This window comes from Aquarana catesbeiana, linkage group LG01, assembly GCF_042186555.1.
Source record: "Aquarana catesbeiana isolate 2022-GZ linkage group LG01, ASM4218655v1, whole genome shotgun sequence".
NCBI classification, from domain to species: domain Eukaryota; kingdom Metazoa; phylum Chordata; class Amphibia; order Anura; family Ranidae; genus Aquarana; species Aquarana catesbeiana.
Genome location: NC_133324.1, coordinates 428,978,288 through 429,001,204, shown reverse-complemented (window position 1 = coordinate 429,001,204; position 22,917 = coordinate 428,978,288). Strand labels below are relative to the sequence as shown.

The window sequence follows — 22,917 nt, the reverse complement described above, 5'->3', positions numbered from 1 at the left end:
AAATGTAGCTTTTCCAGGGGTGACATCACCCCATCTGCTGAACGCAGTATCAAACACAGTTTATAAATACTCATGTCTGATATTGCCTTCAATTTCTACAAAAGTTGAACTTTGTAAGTTCCAGATTTATGTATTTCTTGTTGGTTTTAAACATGCCTGTTTTACCTTAAAAGGACATTTCTACTTTTGATAATGTGACCTCAAAAATTTTTATAAAACAAACATGTTGGTTTGTTTTAAAAACCTTTTATAAATGCACATGTGATTGTGCTTGTATTAAAAGATTGATAATCAACAATGTGTGGCTTCTTCTTTCAATGCTCAAAAACTTTTTTTGTGGTAAAATTGGTGTTTTCTGTGACAATGGGGGTTATTTCCTAAGGGAAAATCCACTTTGCACTACAAGTGCAGTTCCTGTGCAGTCTTAAGTGCTTAACTTGTAGTGCAAAGTGTCTTTGCCTTTAGTAAATAACACCCAACAGTGCTTTATAATTTTACACAATCACGCCATTTTCAGGACTCACCAAATTTCAGTCATGGTCAGCTAAAAAAAACACAAGAAGTAAGTGTAAGCAAATATTTGTTCAGTTTAAAATATTTTTTATTTAAAAAATGTCTCAGACATTGTCTGGCATATTGATGGCCCCCCTACCCGCAAAGTATTCCATGTATCTTAGACGGACCTCGCAGGCACTCAGGGGGGCAAGCCAGGATGACCAGCTTCAAGCGCCGTCAGGGTTGGTTCATTGAGATTAATAACTCCGGCTTCGGGCCCAACTGAGCCAGCATAATTCACAGAATTTCTCCTTAAAAAGTTGTGGAGAACACAGCAAGCCAGGATGATATGATTGAGTTTATACTCCGCCATGTGTATCGGTGTAAGAAATAGGCGGAACCGGCTGGCCATTATTCCAAACGTGTTCTCCACCACTCTTCTGGCTCTGGCCAGCCGGTAATTAAAAACCCTCTGGTCCAGGGTGAGGGTCCTCATAGGGAATGGCCGCATAAGATGGTCCCCCAGCGCAAACGCTTCATCTGCAACAAAGACGAGTCCTTCCGCATTGTCTTCTGGAGTCCAAGCTGCCATTCTGGAGATGCCTGTAGAACTCCGTGTGGGCAATGACTCCACCATCTGACATCCGGCCATTCTTCCCCACGTCCACATACAGGAACTCGTAAGGAGCCAACACCACCGCCAACATCACAATACTATTGAACCCCTTGTAGTTGTAATAGTATGAGTTGGGTGGTAGGACGATGTGGACGTGTTTCCCATCAATTGCCCCTCCTCAGTTAGGAAAGTCCCACCACTGGGCAAAGTGGGAGGCCACAGTCTGCCATTCCTGTGGGTAGGAAGGAAACTGTGGAGTTAAACAAGAAAAAAAAAATCTTTTTGCACATAAACATGGAAAGCAGATTAGACACAAACATTCAGTATAACATTTATTTTAGGGAGTATTTAAAGACAAAGGTATAAGGTCCACCTATCAGATTCCCCCCCCCCCCCCATCTCATGGACCATTTAAAAAATTTTTGGGGGGGGAGATGTTTTGGACAGGTAACTCTCTCCACTGCATTAAGAGATGAATGCCTAAATAATGTGTATTACTTTGGCCAGCCCCTCCTTACTTTACACTATTGGCAGCCCACTGGACAGGTAAGAAGTGTCATAATACAAAGATATAAATACACACTGTACACATTTTAGCACATTTTTACATTCTGCTATTACCTATCAAGATAATAATAGGATACAAAAACTTTAAACAGTGCCATTTGAAAGTATTCTGGCAGGCCCTTTCACTACATGCTTTGGGGAATTCATCCAGAAATCTGACCACAAAAGAGGTGGGTATAGTGTGTATGGGTTTGGCAAAGTCAGCAGATTGAGGATTGGTATCAGCTGAGTTAGCAGTTGGGGGGAGGGAGGGTTCCAAATGATTTTGGGACCCCAAAAAAAAAAACTTCTGGCACTCTGCCTGAATTTCAAGCACACATCACAATTTACAACATTTTAGGGGGTATTTAGGGTAAAGCACTACTATGGAGCTGACAAAATACATTGTTAATTGAGTAGGTGAGGTATATATAGGGCCAGGAGAGCATGCTGGGGAGGCAAGTAAAGGCAAATATGTATATATAGGACGAAAAAAAATTACCTAAAAATCCAGCATGCATGAGGACAAAGGGGACATTCACAGCATATTACAATCATGGTTATTAGGGAATGAGGAAAGAAATACAATATATTATCAAACATTAAATACAATAAAATGTGATAAAGGATAAAAATCTTACCTTCATATACTCCTTCTGCAGGACCTGGATGATGGCAGAACAGGTCTCTGGAATAATGATCCCCAGAGCCTGGGGGGAGATGCCTGTTGAGAACTTAAGGTCCTGCATGCTTCTCCCCGTCGCCAAGTACCGCACGGTGGCGACTAGCCTCTGCTCCAGAGTGATGGCTTGCCTCATGCAGGTATTCTGCCTGCTGATATAGGGGGTCAAAAAAGCCAACAAATGATGAAATACGGGGTCCGTCATCCGGAGAAAGTTCCTGAAATCATCAGGATTATTCTCACGGATCTCACGGAGCAAAGGCATGTGACAGAACTGGTCACGCTGGAGCAACCAATTCTTGGTCCATGAACTCCTCTCCACCCTGTTCATGGACTGGGCTTGTGTCAAAGTAAGGACCCCGACACCAAGCCCCCGCACAGCACGAACTCTACGATGAGTACGTATATGCAACATGGCTAGAAAACAGTCGACTGGTCAGAACGAATTAAAAGAACGCACTGAAGAACAGCAAGGCCTGTGAAGAGTGACCTGAAAATCAGTAACGAACAAACAAGAACACAATGACAATCAATGGTAACTCGCTGCACGCACTGAAGACCAGATACAAACCCAGAAGCACAAACTGAACAGCAGAAATACGATCTGAAATCCCTGAGTCTGAAAAAGCACGAATCGTCTCTCGCCAAACTTTTACTAACACGAGATTAGCAAATGGAGCCCAAAGGGTGCCGCGATTAGCACTGAACTGCCCTTTTATAGTCTTGTCGTACGGGGTGTACATGACCGCGTTCTTGGCGTTCAGAAATTCTGACAACTTTGTGCGACCATGTGTATGCAAAACAAGTTTGAGCCAACATCCGTTGGAAAAAATCCATGGATTTTGTTGTCGGAATGTCCGATCAATGTCCAACCGTGTGTACGGGACATATGCCTTATGTGTCATTTATTTACGTATATCACCTTTATCTGTAGGCACTATGTGAATGAAAAACGAATGTTTGCATTTTCAGATATTTTAAAGAAGTCAACAAATTCCATAGAGTGTACTTATTTTTTTATATGACTGTATATGTTCCAATGTGGTCTTTGTACAACCAGAGTTTCTGTTTTATTTGAGTGAATACATGTAGACATTGAAAGTTATCTCATTTAGGCCCCTTTCACATGGGGGATCCACTCAGCGGAGTCCGGCAGCTCAGTGGGAGATCGCTCCATTGATCTCTGCTGAGCCAGCGGATGACAGGCCTGTCTCTGCTCACTGAGCAGGGAGGGACCTGTCAGAGCTCCTCTGATTTCTATGGGGAGATCAGACAAAAACGGACAGCATGTCTGTTTTCATCAGCTCTCATGTGATCCAATCCACTAGACAGATAGCTGGAAGTATCGCCATACATCTGTTTTTAGCGAATCGGATGGCAGGTGGGTGTCAGCGGATAATCTGCGCTGACATCCGCCTGCCCATAGGAGTCAATGGGTGCCCCGCTCAGATCTGCCTGAAAATCGGACAGGTGGATCCGAGTGGGTTTATTGTGCGAAAGGGGCCTTGTGCGTAGGCAGGATTGATTATTGGCAAAAAAAGTCTATGCTGCCATAAAAGTCTTTTCACTTTTGTGCCCTTGGTACGTTTCTCAGTTCCTGCCTGTTTGGTGCAGTCTGGTACGAGCTGTATGCACTCTGTTGTACAGTTAGTTTCACTTTCCACTGCAGAAACATAAACACTGTAAAAAAGTCCTCTGTATTGCACTTATCTGAAGTGAAACTACATTAAATGTCTTTTGTGTCTTATTGAGGAGTCAAGCTGCCTGTGAATTTTGCCAAGTCAGCAAGTGACCATACTGTCTGCATAGACTGGGCCTAATGAGGTATGTCATTACTTATATTGGCATTTAAAACAAAACACAGTTTAAGTTGTCTATTTATCATAGTGGATTCAGTCAACATCCACTTTTTTTTCTAATGGAATCTTGTTTGACAAATGAGTGAATATTGGGTAAGAGTTGGGTGAATTTGGGGTGAAAACATTGATAAATAGACAATTTAAAGATTCCTAGATGCCTACATGAGACAATATTGGCTCTTTGACTAGTTTGCTTTAAAAACTGACTGCATTTCATAGTAAACAGACTTAGTAGCTATAATAAATTATGCAAGCAACAAAGTGATATAGCTGGAAAACAAATAATAACTAACCATAAGCAAAGTATTTCTGGGGTGGTAAAATATGGTGGATCTAAACCTCAACTGGATTGTGTCATTGTAGTCTCAACCAGAGATAAGTGAAGCTAAGGTTTTTCAAGGCTGATAGACAATAAATTGTTAAAGCGGTTGTATACCCGCACATAAAAAAAAACAAAACAAGAAAGAAAAAAAAACCCTGCAAGGCAAATTATTCAAGCAACAAAGTGATATAACTGGAAAACAAATAATAACTAACCATAAGCAAAGTATTTCTGGGGTGGTAAAATATGGTGGATCTAAACCTTTAACTGGACTGTGTCATTGTAGTCTCAACCAGAGATAAGTGAAGCTAAGGTTTTTCAAGGCTGATAGACAATATATTGTTAAAGCGGTTGTATACCCGCACATAAAAAAAAAAAAAAACAAGAAAAAAAAACCCTGCAAGGCAAAGGCATAATGAGCTAGTACGCACCGCATACTAGCTCATTATGAAATACTTACCTGAGATCTACGCCCCCATATCACAGCCTGGTCCACACCGAGAGAGCTGACATCTTGCCCTCGGCGTTTCTTCCGGGTTCATGTGCGCGGGAGTCTTCTTCCCGGCAAGGTCCAGCAGCGTCTGCTGGACCTTCAGCCGGGCATTCAGAGCACATGCACCTCTGAGGTCAGCAGCTGCATGCAAAGGGAATAGCTCCTAAACCGCACAGGTTTAGGAGATACTAATTTTAGGCTTACCTGTAGGTAAAACAGACAAATTAGGGTATACAACCACTTTAAAAAAAAGGGCATGGATAGCTAACATTGAAAATGCACAAATCCTTTCATCACATGTTTTTAGGATGCTTAAAAGCTGCACTTTCTTTTAAATAAATGTATAATGTGGTCCTTTAATAATGACAGAAAAAAATGGGAAAAAGTGGGGTGCTCCAAACAGGCCTCTGTTAAGCCAAGCAGCCTAAGTGGCCAAGAAAGAGAGGACAGCAAGCACATTGACAACACTTCCTGAACCAGACCTGGCCACATGCATTTTTAAAATTAGGGGTTACTTTGCAAGGAGGGGGTTGCCAAGCTTTCTTCCCCCTTGCAAGGCATCTTTTCCCAGTTTTTAAGGACAAGGGCCCATTCCCCACATCTTTCCCCTAAAATGGATGTTGGAGTTTTTGGGAAAACTTATGTAAGTCTGGAAGTCCACTTTGTAATAAGGGTGTCCACCAGATATCCCCCCTCCCAGGGAAATTAATAAAAGGGTACATTAGTATCCTTTTATTACTCATTCCATAAAAAAGCCGAAATGTAAATAAACACATTCACACTGTGAAAGATCCTTTAACAGAAAAAAAATAAACAATGTTCCCAAATGTAAACCCATTGTCAATCGCGTCATTAGTAACATATCCCTACCTAGCATTGCTGTAATGTAAACAGCTGGGGATGCTGGGTTCATAATTGGTCAGTGACTTCTTCTGGGTTCCTGACCATTTGTTTACATACAACAGTTGGGGATTTGAGTGGGTAAATTTGCCAATTTGGGCCAAATAGTTTGCACAGTTCACAAACAGCAAACAGACTGGGTTTGAGACAAACCCATTTTTGACCCATCCCAAGTCTCAAACAGGGGAACATGTAACAGGGTAATAATGCAAGAGCACAGTTAGGAGACTGAAAATAGTCACCCTAAAACAGGAAATGTCTGAAAAAATACCTAAATGACAGGATCACCAGGTATTGTTTCAATGAAAGCTACACCATACGTAAAAGATTTAAAACAACTTTTGAAATTACTTTAATATTACTTTAATATGTCAAACCTTATACAGGTGGTCCCCGGGTTACAAACAAGATCGGGTCTGTAGGTTTGTTCTTAAGTTGACTTTGTTTGTAACAAAAACAGGAACAGGTACATTTTATAAGTTATAAGTTTTAAAAATAAGAATTTTTAAGTTTTTTGGATAGCATAGGGAAGGGTTAACACCCATGTAATGTTTGTTTTTCTGGCTGTGCCCCTGTTCAGAAGATTTCACCTTACTTTGGATTTTGAAAATTTTGGGTTGTTGGGGAAACAAGGATTGGTGATAAAGCTTCAGTGGATGCACCTTTTTCCCATGATAACTCTTACATGAGTAAATTTCCCTTCCTAGGGATTGATTTCTTCTTCTCACTTCCTGTTGTTTCCCTCGGTTTGTAAGTAGGAGTCGTTTGTAAGTGGGATGTTTGTAACCCAGGGACCGCGTGTACGTAAATGTAATGATTGGATTTAGATCTAACTTAATTGAGGTACTCATACATATTACATGCTGAACCCTGCAGCTCAGATATGACTTTGCCACAATTAAGCAGTCTATTGTGGTTCTGACAATCACTACAGACAGCTCTCTCCGGCTAGGTGAGAGGTATTCTGTGGGGATTTCCCATTATATCTATTGATAACATATAAAAAAAATAAAAAAACAGCAGAGGATAGGGGCATGCTTGTGTATGTGAATGGCCAGAACAATAAATATTGATTGATCATTTCTTAACCTCTGAATGTCATTTAGCTGTGGTCAACTTGACATCACTACAGTCAGAATCAATTCAAAATAGAGTAAACAAAGTGATTATAAAAGAATAAGATGTACCAAACAGAACACCTTATAATTACCTGTAGTCCATGCAAAGGTGTAGCACAACATTCCTTTTTATTTCTTATTCTTTACTCTATAAAACCATTATTAATTGTAAAGGCATAGGTAAACTATTTATTAGGGCTATTTATTGTGGCTATTTGTTAGAGGATGGTTAGATGTATGTAGTGCCTGCCAGGTTACTGCTCAGTTGACAAGCTTAAAGTGTTTGTAACCTTAAAAACAACTTGAAGGGGTTGTAAACCTCAAGGTTTTTCACCTTAATACATTCTATGCATTAAGGTGAAAAACCTTCTGTAGTGCAGCTGCCCCCCCCCCCTTTTCCTTACCTGAACCCGATCTTTCCAGCAACAAGAACAAGCCCAGCAGCTACATCCGCTGTCTCAGGTCCGTCAGCTGATGGACCATACACTCCTGCTCCATCCATTAAGGTGCTAACAGTTGCCACTCTACAAGCAATTGTCCTTAACCACTTAAGGACCAGCCTCGTTTTGGATTTTAGGTGTTTACATGTTTAAAACAGGTTTTTTTGCTAGAAAATTACTTAGAACCCCCAAACATTATATATGTTTTTTTTTTCTAACATCCTAGAGAATAAAATGGTGGTCATTGCAATACTTTTTTTTTGCACCGTATTTTGCGCAATGGTCTTATAAGCGCACTTTTTTTGGAAAAAATGCACTTTTTTGAATAAAAAAATAAGACAACAGTAAAGTTAGCCCAATTTTTTTTATATTGTGAAATATAATGTTATGCCAAATCAATTGATACCCAACATGTCACGCTTTAAAATTGCGCCTGCTCGTGGAATGGTGTCAAACTTTTACTCTCAAAAATCTCCATAGGCGATGTTTAAAAAATTCTACAGGTTGCATGTTTTGTGTTACAGAGGAGGTCTAGGGCTAGAATTATTGCTCTCATTCTACCTGTCACAGCGATACCTCACATGTGTAGTTTGACCACCGTTTTCATATGCTTTTTTTTTATTTTTATTATTTATTTTACATTATTTTATTTTTTTTACACTGTTTAAAAAAAAAAATTGTCACTTTTATTCCTATTACAAGGAATGTAAACATCCCTTGTAATAGAAAAAAGTATGACAGGACCTCTTAAATATGAGATCTGAGTCAAAAAGACGTTTTGACTTCGCTTCCACCCAGCAGTTTCATGGAGACGAGTGGGCACCATCTTAGCCTCACTCGTCTCCAGACACAGCACTGACAGGATGCAATCGCCTCCGTCACTACCGACAGCTCCGGTAAGCGGCGGAGGGCACCGGATCGTGGCGGGAGGGGGGGCCTCTCTCCCACCACCGATAAAAGTGATCTTGCGGCGAATCCGCCGCAGGGACCACTTTTATCAGAAGGCCGACTGCCGCACAAAAACGGGGATACCGGGGTTATGGCAGCTAGCTGCTGCCATAACAACGGTATCCGCCGCCAAAGTTTGGATGTACATCGTCGTGCGGCGGTCGGCAAGTGGTTAAAGATGTGAACTTCAGGATCTCATTGTATATAGTTGCAGGTTGTATATCTCTCCACCGCTTGATATGAGAACCCCTTCTGGATGTGATACACCTTCCATGAAATATACATATATGAACTAAGCCTTTTAATATTAAGTTGGATACTATCCTGACACCTTTTAAACACAACTCCCCTAAAAGTGACTAATAGCAATCTCTTGGAGTATGGGTGAATTCAGGAAGTCCTGTGGATGGTGCTTCTTGGTCTGGCACGGATGAATGTTCCATTCTCATTATCTGAGTGTGTCTTTTCAGCTGCTGGTGAAATAACTAAATATTTGGGAACTACGGCATTAGGAGTGGTGCAAACTGTTAAAGTCCCTGAGGAAGATCCGCACTTCAGAGTGCATTTGAAACGCGTCGGACTATTCCTTTGCGAGCTCCCCCCTCTTGTTAAGCTGGTCTTTTCCCCTTATATAGATTTTTTTATCATCAGCTATCTGTTTACATTCATATTTACATTGTATTACATTTGTTGATTTATTTATTGTTTCACCAATAAATGTTGTACTTTTATAATATTACTGCCCTACCCACATATTATGAACCAATCAAAACCAATCATTGTTTTAATATAAAAATACAGGTTTATTTGGAATAAAAAGGCTTTACATAGATTCCAAGATGTATTGCATCAAGTAAAAAATCTCCTCTGTGATCACAGAGGAGATTTTTTACTTGATGCAATGCATCTTTAAATCTATGTAAAGCCTTTTTATTCCAAATAGACCCGTAAACATACAGTTTTTCACTATGTGGAGGCTTTCTGTTGTTTTTTATTGATGCTGTTGACCATAAACCTACCAAACGGTTCTGTGGTGGAAGGAGGTTTTTTTACCATCTGGGACATTGCCATCCTGACCCATATTCTCACATGCCGGGTCGAGATTGCCTGAGGTGGCTCAGCTGAGGAGGAGGAATTGCACCACTCACTATCCAGAAGCTTTGATATCACATGCCTGATTGATGCTACCTTCTGGTAAGCGTATTTAATCTTCTCCCCTCAGTGGTGGATGCAAACACGGCGGTGACTCCTTTAGTCCTACACTTCTCGATATACTATTTTTTTGTTAATATCATTGCTATTCTATCCATTTTGGGTCCAATATCTCCATAAACTCAGATGTTGCGGATGTAAGTGTACATATTAAATGCTAATTTTATAGGTTATTAAATGTATGGATTACATGCATTGTTTTTAATTTTTGAATACTTTTTATATGTTCAATTGGAATTACAGGGAAGCGAGCCTACATGATTGATTACATTTTATTTATGTGAGGTTTGATTTTGACCCACAATATGGTGCTGTATATTCTAGTAACTCTTGTACTGCTGTATATAAAAGGATCTGTTCATCTTGGTTGATGGACACATCTTTTCACCAATGACAGCAATAATTGATTTAATTTCATTCATGTGAGGTTGTATTTTGCTCCACAAGATGGCGCGGTGTATTCCAGTGCCTCTTCTATTGCAGTCTACAAAGGATCTGTTCATCCAGGATGATGGAAACATAATTTCACCTATGACTGCATAGGTCAATCTTTTTCACTATACCTATGAAAGGCTGAGTCCTGTCTAATAATGATTGTCCTTGAGTACATTTTTTGACCAATGGCTGTGCTCCTTTGTCTGGCAATTGGAGCATTTATAGCGCAGGTAGAGGCGTATGTACATACCCCTGATGATGTCATTCATGATGAAACGATCGTCGGGATGGACATATACACACGCTACTGTGCATATGCGATCACTGTCTGGTTTTTAAGGAAGTTTTAAGGAAGTGTTTGGATTGAGACATGCTCTCAACTTGAACTTTTGCTATCCTGTGTATATGCACTGCTGCTAATAAACTGCAAAGAGGAGACAATATTATACTATGTTGAGTCTTTTGTCTCTCTATATACTCTAGCACTGAGGCTTTTCTAAAACACCACGCCCTGATCAGCTGTGAAGTTCCTGGTGTGTATCTTCTGAGGCTACTGGGGAGAGATGTCAGGACACCTTTTTTGTGGATCACAGATCCAACAAAGCGCTTTGTGACCTCCCTGAATAAGGGGGGTCGGTGGCTTTCTGGTAAGCCTTCATTTTATTTGTGCTGATAGGTATCACGCTGCCAAGCATTTGATCATCATTTTCAGACACCCTCTCTTCATGGGACGCCTTCTCATGAAAATCAGCTGCATATGAGCTTTTCTTTTTCTTTTTGTTTGCACGTTGTTTGCACTTATGATATTACATTGCACATATATTATGATTTATTTCATTTCAAACTGTATCAATTATTGCACAATTGCACTTTATTATATCATTTTTGGATGTATGCACATCACATGTGTTTTGTGAGTTGCATGAATTGCACTTTTTACCCTAGCACTGCACTTTTATTTAAACAGTATGCAGAAAAAGGTAGCTAAAAGGATGCAGTGACATGGTCTAAAGTGTAGAAAATGAAAGCAACTAATTACATTTCTGATTACTGTAGTCTGTTCTAACAAGAGATTATTTCTAACTGGTTGCTTTGGATTTGGAAACCTTACATAGTGATAGCTCCTAAAGGCTAAATTCCCCTATGTGCCAATTTTTCCATAATGTACCTAGGTTGCAGATAAATAAAAGCTTTCTTTGATTTTGAGAATAATGCCTTACCTTAGCACTTGCCATATATCTTACAAAGCTTTATCATATCCTGACATTAGATGTAGGACAGAGAAACCAGTAAGACACAGGAAGGAATTTATCAGCTGACCTCATTAGCACACATCCTTCACCCATCAACCAAGTTTTCACAACATCCCTGGCATCTTTCCACACCTGCATTTGCCTGGCTTCTCCAGCATCCCTTCAAATGGGGTCAGGACACATGCTAAGCTTCTTGGTGCCACATGCAGCCAAAGGGACACCCCTGATGTAGTGCAAGAGCCTGCCCGATTGGATAAATTATGTGTCCTCCTATTATACAGTTTTAGTAAATCTAAAGGAAGTTGTACAGAGATTGTATTATCTAATTGTATAGTGTATGGCCACATTTACACACCTAAAATGATCTAGTTGCACTTTTGGTGTCATAAATTGTTAACGACACATCAAACACAGAAGAAAACACACATTTTGCCACATGAAAAAATGGGTGAGGAACGCAGCAGTAAAAATGTGCAACTAGCACCATGCCAAAATGTCCCATGTGCTATTTTGCAACATGTAGCACAGCCCATTAAAATAAATGGCTGCCCTATGCATGTCACTGGAAAAAAGCTAGCCAAAAAACATGCACACCCACTACTCTAGGTGTGAATGGGGCTCTTGAATGGAATTTGGTGCATTTACATAAGAACAATGAGACTTCATTCAAATCTGTGTTTTTTCGAACGCATGGCAAGCCACACAGAAAATGCACACTTTGCCATTTGTTTTAGAAACACACTGCAAATGTTGTCATTACATGTTAAAGGCACCTCAAGTGTAGTAAATGCACCAAAAACTGCAGTGCAGTTCTGGAGTTTCTCTGGGGTGACTTGTTGTGCATACGGCAGCCCATTCAAGTGAATGGGCTGCCCTGTGCATGACGAGTGAAAATGCTCCAAAACACCCAAAACAAATGCATGCAGGAATGTGAGTTTTTGCTACATGGCGATGTGAAGTAGGCCTGACAACCAAGTGTCTTCATCCACTCCCTCCTATGTACTTGTATAAAAATGGCCATACACTATACAATCTGATTGTACAATCTCTGTACCATTTCCTTTAGATTAACCAGAATGGAAAAGGATGACTCACCTGACCAATCCATTCAATTTATATCAAATCAGACAGGACCTTGTACTACATAGCTGATGGCAGATCTGAAGGAGATTATACAATCAGATTGTATAGGAAGTGGGTAGAATGTGGTATTGTAATGAGGGAGGTGTGGTCCAGAGTGGTGAACATACATTATCACACCCTCTTCTGTGATGCCACATTGAAGTGAAGGCTTCTGGGAGATGACCTAACAGGAAGTGAATGCTGAGACCATCCATTGGAAGTGATGGAATCTGAAAATCAGTTCAAGCATTTAAATAAAGTGATAAGACTTTACACCTCCTGTGGATAAGGTAAGTGAGAGAGAAGCGCATTGGATAGCTGGGCCAGAAATGGCATTAAAAAACGCTTCTATTTATTGTGAAAAGTGAAATTCTGCCCGAAAGGTGAACTTATTTTTTAACATTATGTTATTAAATATGGCTGCAATTTTTGTAGGGGAACCGTTTGATTTATGGTTATGCATTTTAGGTATAAACTAACAAAAACAAGTGTGATAATGTTTTTTTTTTAAATAATGGCAAATTGATTATCTTTAAGCACATCATTATAAGCTAGTTATCCTTAACACCCGAAATAGATGGCTGATAAGCATTTCCCAGAGGGAGGAAATTTTCCAACTAATAATGACCATGTCCGGAAGATTCTAGTCAGTTCACAGATCTAATCTCTCTAACACCATTTTAATTGGAAATTCCATAACCCGAAAGAGCACTTTCTTAAGTAGATTCATTTTATGAGCAAGACCGTCTTTTGCTGTTTTAGAAGACATGTTGTAAAGTAAAGATAATGTGCTATTTTGTAGAAAAATAATAATAATATCAAAAGTCAAAGGTTTATGTACAAAACCTAAAATCACACGTTAAGGTCACTGTCAACAGAACATAAATGGATTATTTGTGCTTTGAGCAATAGAATAATTGCAATAAAAGAAACAGACCAATCCTGCTCCCTATGACAAGGTAAAACTGCTATTGTTCACACCATAAGGGGAACAAATGTCGTTTTTATGCAAAAGAAAGGATATGTTCAGCACAACATTAATCCTTGGGAAGGAATTGTATGTGGTGTATAACACTGTATTGGCTGTCCTCTATAATTTAGCCATTGTTCCCAGAAACTGACCTGAAACAGTGAAGTCATTACACTTGATTTACAAACCTGTTGCAGATAAGTGACATACAAGTGTATGAAATGACTCTTTGCTGCAAATCAGTAAAGGAGGTGATGTAATGTGCATACTTGAGCATTAGAAGAGAAACGATCAGTCTGTTGTGCATTCTAAAGATGTCCTCTTCACTATCCAAATATCTATCACTCACCTAGGGGTACCTTTCATCTACCTGTACAGAACTCTTACCTTCCTCAGCAATACTGCACTGGTTGCTGAGGGGAGCCTGACTGCATTGGTGGCAAGCCTCCTTCTACAGCTAGTGCTGCACAATTAGAAAGCACCAATACAGTTCATACTGTTTCACTCAAGGCTTCCTTATTATCTGTTTTAATCTGCATATTCATTGTTACATGTATCCACTCTGCTTATTTCTCACGTCATCTAAATGTGTATTGCTGTTAGCCAAGTGTTTCCATAACTGACTCGTACTTGTTTGAATTACACAATACAACAGTGTTTTTTGAACGCCATGTTCATTGTAGACTTGTGCACAATGGAAAAATTTGTTTAGTTTCGGCTCATTGTCATTTGTAAAATACATAATTTTGTTCTGTTATATTCGTTATGTTACGTTAATACAATTTCGGATAATTCGTTATTATTCGTAGAGTGTCGATATTCGTTATACTGAATCTCGAATCATGTCAAATTCATTCGTTATATGAGCTATAATTTTGTTTGTATTTGTTGAAATTCGATATTTATTTATATATATATATATATATATATATATATATATATATATATATATATATATTCGTGATAATGATTTGTAGTTTGGAAAGTTGTTTATTTATTGAGTCTTTTAACACACACAATGACAATATCTCTTCTCCTCTGCTCAAATACAGTACAACACCCTTCTCACTCAGTTCTCAGGAATGCACTTTGCCAGTAATCCAACCTCCAGCACAAAATTAATCAGCGATTGGACTGTAATGCCTCATACACACGAGCGGACTTTTCGATGGACTGGGTCCTGACAGTCTTTCCGACGGACTTTGCAGCGTAGGTCCGCCAGACTTTCAAATGAACGGACTTGGACACACCCGATCACACCAAAGTCCGACGGATTCGTATGTAATGACTTACGACCAGACTAAAATAAGGAAGTTGATAGCCAGTATCCAATAGCTGCCCTAGCGTCGCTTTTAGTCCGTCGGACTAGCATACAGACGAGCGGATTTTTCGACCGGACTCGAGTCTGTTGGAAAAATTTGAAACATGTTTTATTTCTAGGTCCGTCTGACTTTTGGGAAAAAAAAGTCAGCTGGAGCCCACACATGATTGAATTGTCCGACGGAGTCCAGTCCGCCAGACCAAGTCTGCCGGAAGGTCCGCTCGTGTGTACGCGGCATAAGATTTACTTTGAGTTGACCTTTTGTTTCATTAGACCTTTAATGAATTACCGAATCATGTCGAATTCATTAGTTATATCTGCTATAATTTCTTTCGTATTCATTGAAATTCTTTTTTTTTTTAATCAGACATTCGGATGCATCCGAATGTCTGAAAGATGCAAAATTTGGCCAAATTTAGATTAGTTACGAAATGAATTGCACAAACCTAGTTTGCCTTAGATGTGTGCTGGGTATTTTGTGTGACAAGGTTATTGAACCTCGTTTGCCAAGTTCATGTCTGAACCTAAAATGTCAAAAGTGTCGAGGTGTTTGCAATGTCAGGGCAGTTCCAGAGGACAAGCATTACGGGAGTAGGGCTATGTTGTAACTTAAAACTTGATTGCACATGCATTTTTTTTCTTTCTAGGCACCACAGGTAAGTTAAATAGATCCATTTGTTTGAATTATATTTCAGTCCAAATGGTAGCAATTCATGAGAATTTGATAAAAAATATTGAACATCTTAAGTTTCCGATAATGCTTTGTCTTTTTTTGTACCTGGATGCCATTTGCCATAGTTTTTTCAGTAGTTCCATATAAAAACATCACAAGAGTGTATAGATCTCTGTTTTCCTCCCCGCATTTTGCGCTGGTTTCCTTTCTTAAAGCCCGCACACACGATATGAAAATCTGAAGTAAAATTTCATCCGACGAACGATCTGCCGATTTTCTGATCATTAGTATGGTGCTTTCAACAGCCAATTCCGAATTTTCGGAGGACAAAAACTGGATGTGCAGGCTATAAAATTTTTTGTACGTGAACACAAAGTCTGATTTTCATTTAATTAGTACAGTTTTCATCCGAAAAAAATCACAAGAGCAAGACAACGCATGCTCAGAAACAAAAGAACACATACAAAACAATCCAACACATTACATCACTTCTGAAGTTGTACGAGAATTTTCATATGTTGAGTAACTAACCTCTTCACTTTCGATATGAGACTAGCATGCAACAAAAATTTGTGTGTACCTGGCTTTAGTGTTGCTCAGTGTCAGCATCAGACCATGCCACGGTGAGTTGAGGGCTTCTGTGTTCTGATTTACTGACATAGCTTTGTCATCTATACTACATCAGAACTATAGACAATACCACTGGTCACTACCAATGATTCTCTCTTCTTCACATTCATTGGGCCTTTTTTATATGTGACTAAAATGTGATACCACCTAGAAAAAACTATGAAAGCAAAATCATCACAGAAAAAAATATCACCTTGTGGATCAAAAATGGAAAAATTTAATGTGTTATTACGATTTTAACACAATTATAAACCTGTTCCACTAGGTGAAAAGGGTATTTCGAGTGCTATGATTCTTTAAGCTGTATCACCTCGCATGCCATATCTGCTTGCCAGACTCTCGGATTTTAGGATGTTTGCTTGCTCTAATCACAAAGAAACACTCAGAGATCTTTATTTGACACAAACCTTCAAAATCTTCCATTTGGCACAACATATACATCATCTAGATCTAACACTGCAATTTAAAACCTCAATCAACTAAATTTACTCTATTCACCACATGATATTTACAGCAGGAAGATATTAAAATTGAGCACATACCATACCACTGTATTCTAAATAGTGTGCTTTCCTAGCTTCTTGGTTACCATGTTTAACCTCAAAATCAAATTGAATCAATTGATGTCCTATCCCATAGTGCTTGGATAGTACACTTGTACAAGCTTGCCAGCAGCATAGCCAGGAGGATTGAACAAGGATGATGATCGTTAAACAGATGAAACACTTACTTATGGTTGTACGCTAGCTCTAGATAATTTCCGATGCCCATTTTTGTTCCAGACACACCAGTACTGGATCCAAATTTCCCAGATACAAAGTGACACTAATTGCAGTATGTGCGTTTACTTGCCAGAAACTCCGATGTGATTAAATTCACAGCGAACGCTGTGACTGCACCATGCAGCCATTTGGACTGCACTTTAAAGAGAGTGTACGCTGATAAAAGTTTACTTTGTTTCACATTGTGCTCCCTGCAAACATCTTTTTGATCTTTACAAAGTGGCAGCCACTTTAGGAATTCATTAGTAAGCTGTTCAAACACATTTAGAGATAAATAATGAACTCCATGCTCCAAAAACTCAGATTAATCAGAATGCTGATAAACAAATAAAAGTATAATAATGAATTAACAGACAGTAAAACATTGTCTACTGTCTCCAAATTATGTTAATGCATTCAATACCCCAATATCCCACACTCAGTTTATCTAGTACAAATAGAGATAAAGGAATACAATGTTGTAACAGGTAGCAACCATTAAAAGCTGTCTTTTTATTAATCTAAAACAATATAGTTGATATTCTTATAAAATTGTTCTGACTGGGCATTATGGGAGTTTGGAATATCACATTCTTTTTGAGGTAAAAGAGTTTACAAAGGTGTATTTTAACGTCTTTTTTATTACTGTTAGTCAGGAGTTTTACTTTAAAGATTTATTTATGTCTACATTTTACAGCATTCATAATAATATTGTCCCTCTATCAGCTGCGTTCAGTCTTGAACATCTGTCCCTAACCACCAATATACATTTTGTGTGCAGTTACATGTGAACAGCAACTCAGCTATTTAACTGGTTAAGGACCAGCCGCCGTAGTTGTACAGCAATGTGGCTGCTTCCCGCGAATCACCACCATTGTACGTCGGCTCGTACTCAGCGATTTGTGGGCGCTTGCCAGTGGGGGAGACAATCAGCAGGTGGGGCGGACTCGATTTTCGCCGGCCAACTGGGACTGTTCCCTGCAGTGAAAGAACGGGGATCTGCCTGTGTAAACAAGGCAAATCTCTGTTCTGACAGGGGAGATCATACACATCCTGTCTTTCTGCTATGCAGGAAGATGGATCTGTGTATTTCTCCAATCACACAGTCCCCCATAGAGTTAGTAAACACATTGAAGGAACACATTTAACCCCTGATGTTAACCCCTTCCCTGCCAGTGTCATTAGTACAATAACAGTGCATATTTTTAGCACTGGTGATTACTGTAATAATGTCACTGGTTCCAAAAAAGTGTCAAAAATGTAACTTAGGTGTCTGATCTGTCCGCCGCAATGTCACAGTCATATAAAAAATCAGTGTTTGGTGCCATTTCTAGTAAAAAATAAATAAATAATAAAAATGCCATACATATATCCCCTATTTTGTAGACCCGGTAACTTTTGTGCAAACCAATCAATATACACTTATTGCGATTTTGTCTTCCGGTCCTTAAGTGGTTAAACTAATGGTGGGCTGACAGAGGTTACTGGGTGTGCATGTAGCCACACACAGAGTGGATAGCCAGTCATTCTAGCAACAAGGATCCACTGATTCTTGCCACTGAAATTCGGTGGCCACAGGTAATCAGCTGTGTAATTGTGGCATAAAGATTTTGTTTTTCCATTACTTTCAGTGTGCACTGATCATTTGTCTGTGGACTTGCACCACTCTACCAGTCTTGTCTGTTAACTGACTGTCAACATCAGTGAAACAATGGGTGCACTGAGTTCTGTGGTTGATTTACTAAAACTGGAGAGAGCAAAATCTGGTGCATTTGTGCATGATAGTCAATCGGCTTTTAACTTTTCTATGGAGAGCTGCACTAGATTTTGCACTCTCCAGTTTTAGTAAATCAACCCCTCAGTGACAGTGGTCACCAGGACAAATATAAATGGTAAATTAACCTAGTGAGGACACAGGCAACAATACAAACTTGACACAAGATCTGATCCTTCCCTACCCCATCTAAAAAAAAGTTTAGGTTTCTATTTTAAAGCTCAACTCCATGAAAAACTTTTGTTGAATAGTAGGGAGAATTCAAAACTTCTGTCAAGGTCATTGAATTGAGTTCTCTGGCTCCATTGTTGAGATTTCTCCTTGCCTCCTGTCGCTTTGATAACAGGAGAAACAATTATACTGTAAGTGACACTGAGACAGGACCCAGACAACAAAGCTTCAAACTCATCTCTACTCCATGAAACAAAAATGTATTCTGTGCATAGATTCCCATCATGTGCTATCCCTATGACACCCTGGGGTTGATTTACTAAAGTGGGAGATTGCAGAATCAGGCTCACTTCTGCTTCAAGGTTTCATTGGCAAAGCTTAATTGAACAAGCTGAGGTTAAAAGCTGATTGGTTTCTATGCAGATATGAGCCTGATTTCGCACTCTCCAGCTTTAGTAAATAAACCCTCTGTCACTTAGGCAAGAGGTGAGAAGGAATTTCATGACTTTTTTGTATTGACCTTGAGGTTTGTATATAGTTTAGAGCAACAACCTAAAACAATCCACGTGATTTCAAATCTCATGTGGCCAAAAGGAAACATTTGGTCAGTTCCCACAGCCTATATAAACTTGAGAAGATAAAATAGATAAAAAGTTATATTGTCAAAGTGTATCATTTCACTAAATGTGAAAAAAAGACAGGGATATTGTAAAGTAGAAATTACTAATAGTAACATAAATCCACATTATAATTAACTTTTCCCATAACTAGACTAATGAAAGATAGTGTCCCCACAGCCACCAGCGAGCTTTGCCTTTATCTTTTAAAATTATACTTGAAAAGCAAGCAATACTGGGTACACAGGACAGCAAATCGTTTTTCCTATATGCTAGCTTTTGAAAATAAGTGCTTATATAAACGTTTCTAGGCCATACAGCAACAGTGATATAGTATTGATTCTGAAAAATGAATACTCATAATTGACAATTCCATTTCATCCAAATGTTTACTGAAGAACAAATAGTAAGGCTCACCTAGTCTGTGGAAAACGTAATGATCTTTCCGTAAGTTATCCGTTCCAGCCAGCATAAACAGCCTAGAAAGAAAAAGAAATATATAAGGATGATGGAAATATATTTGAATGCATATAAGATGCTGTTATGTACAATTCCTATCTGCTTGTCATATCTTTCATGCACTGACATAGTTACAGAGCTAGGTTACATAAAGGTAAAGGTTTGCCAGGGTAAACATATTTACTGAGAAAATAAAACATATGGGGGGCCTAAACACACAGTTCCGCTCCAGCAACTGGAACCTGCCTCTTTTGGGACGACACCGCTAGCCCATACAGCCACCACTGCCTGTCTAAAGGTGCTGCCTCATCCACAGGATGACCTGCAAACGTAAAGAAGCAGCCCAGCTGATGAAATTGAAAGATTTCTTCACGCCGACAGGCCGCGATCCTCACCAAAATGGCTCTCCATCTCCCTCCAGCGGCTCACGATCCGCCACATCGAGCCTGGGATTGCATGCAGGTGCCCCTCATCAATCTTCTGATGCCTCAACCCCTCTCTCCCACGGCCCAGCAAAATCAAAGCCACACATGGCTGAAGACAACCCGACAGGTGAGCACATGTCTCCACATGGACTCCATGGAGGATACACGGGAACTTGTGGATCCCTTCACTGCATTCCCCACCATGGATAAGCCACTCTTAAGGACATGCTTGTCTCCCTCCGCAGCTCCATGCATGCTGACATGTTACAGTGTATGAACAATTTTAAAGCTGAAGTGGGAGAACTGGGAGGAAGGGTGGATCATATAGAGAAAAAAATGGGGGACTTTGCGTCCTCACACAACACCTTGATCGATGACATAACATGGCTCAAAGCCAAGGTGGTGGACCTTGAGGACAGGTCCAGGAGGAACAATGTTAAGATTTGGAGGGTCCCTGAAGTTATACTTCCCGTGCAACTACAACAATACGCTCATGACCTCATAAAAGTGTTCCTACCCTCCATACCTCCAAAATGCTCGTCGATCGCATTCATAAACGACCAAAACCACCCCATCTCCCCGACAACATACCCTGAGATGTCCTGATGCGGGTACATTTCTATCATACTAAGGAGCAACTCATGTCTGCTTTCCGCAAAAAACAGCAACCTCCAGAAAAATTTGTACATATCCAACTATAAGCGTATCTTTCACAATTTACGATGTAGAAACATAAATCCCTACTGCCTGTGACCAAGGCCCTATGTAATCACAATATCCCATACAGATGGGAATAACCTGTAAAGCTAAACGGTCACACACGAGGGCAATACCACAGTGATTGCATGTGTGGAGGATGGTCTAGCACTACTACGCTCCTTAGACATACTTCCTGACCAAACAACTGAAGGCCCTTCTCCCTCAGCAAGGCTGCACACCCAGTATGACTGGCAAACAGTGTAGAGAAAGAAAAGCAACACAAAACACAACTCATAATCACCCATTCATAGAAATTAGATTGTCTAGATTCATTGAGGTTCCTGAAGCACTCTGGGGTACTCAGTGCACAATTTTCCCCTCCTGAGTTATGGGCAGCTGTTCTATGTTCAGATTCAAGTTTGAATCTAATCTTTTTATTAAACTATTTGCTTTTATGTGGTTTGACTTTGTTTTTTCTCCCTACCCTATTTTTCCTCCCCTATTACCGGTCTGACCTTCACGAGGACTGCCTTACTACCACCAAAATGGGAATAAAAAGTCTACTCTACTCTGTCTTCTACAAGAGACCTGCTGCAAGAGGCCCCTCACCACCACGTCTAAGGTACTGTCAGCACCTTCACTTACCTCGCACATATGGCTCTTAACATAGTTTCTTTCAATGTAAATGGCCTCAACCACCCGGCCAAAAGAACTTCGGTCTGGAGAGAGGCGCTTAAACTCCAAGCTGATGTCCTCTGCATTCAGAAGACTCATTTCTCAGCCAGCAATACTCCCTACTACCAGCACAAATAATTCCCTCACATCTTTTTGGCCTCAGCCCCTACAAAACAGAAGGGAGTTCTTATCGCCATTAGGGACTCCGTGGCCTTCAACCTGAAAGAAACCCACATCGACCCAGCAGGGCGATATCTCATTCTTGTTGGAGAACTTACAAAATAAACCTTTCACCATTGTGAACCTATATGCACCCAACTTGCATCAAATCTGCTTCTTGAAAAAGCTATATTGCAAAATTGCCACCATCAGGATCTTTGGTGATATATGGAGATCACAATATAACAGCGGACTATACGATAGACATCACCTCCAGGGCTAAACGCCCACCACCTATGCTACCTTTACTAAACTCGGAAGACGTCTATGATGCATGGAGGTGCCAACATGCGAATGAAGGAGACTGTACCTTCCACTCCTCTAGACATAATTCATACTCTATAATTGATTTGATACTTGCTGATAAGTTACTTTTACAGGCAGTGTCCTCCTCCACCATACATGACATCACATAGTCAGATCACGCACCTGTGTCCATAACAGTGGTGGAGGGGCACACTCCAAGTCCTGCCTATATATGGTGGGATAATTCTCGGATATTTCAAATGTCTCCTCATGCTACCAACATTGCAAACAACCTATCTGAGTTTTTTGCTATGAATACTCACTCTGTATCTGACCCTGCAATGTCGTGGTGTGCGCACAAAGCCTTTATTAGAGGGATCATTTTACAAATCCTTTACAAACCTGTTCACGGGAGAAGAGGCAGAGGACCCAAAAACTGAATCAACTCCTCAATGATATTAAAACACTAGAGGCCCTAAACAAAAACAACGCTAATGCACACTTAGCTCAAAAACTCTCCCAACATCGCTCTGATCTCAGGCTCCTACTCATCAAACAATATGACAAACACATCCAATCACTTAAATTGTCCCACTATTCCTATGGTAATCGTGCTGGTAAATATCTTGCCCAGAGACTCAAAACAACTAATTCACTCGTCAGAAAAAAAAATATTCAACCCCAAAGAAATGGCTAACTCCTTTGCCGAATATTATTCCTCATTATATAATCTGGAGAAAGATTCTAACACCCCCCAACAAACTGATGAAAGTATACAAGCCTTTTTGACAAAGATTAAACTCCCCTCCCTTTCACAAGCACAACTTATTTCTCTC

At 39.9% G+C, this 22,917-nt stretch overlaps 1 protein-coding gene across 11 annotated transcripts in view; it reads right to left on the bottom strand.

The window, feature by feature from the left end:
- Positions 1 to 22,917, bottom strand: part of LINGO2 (leucine rich repeat and Ig domain containing 2) — a 3,171,904-nt gene that overhangs the window by 544,745 nt on the left and 2,604,242 nt on the right. For all 11 annotated transcript variants that reach the window (XR_012245199.1, XM_073635787.1, XM_073635794.1 and 8 more), the window contains one exon: positions 19,776 to 19,837. The gene's annotated coding sequence lies outside the window, so the exon portion shown is untranslated. The remainder of the gene's footprint in view (positions 1 to 19,775; positions 19,838 to 22,917) is intronic.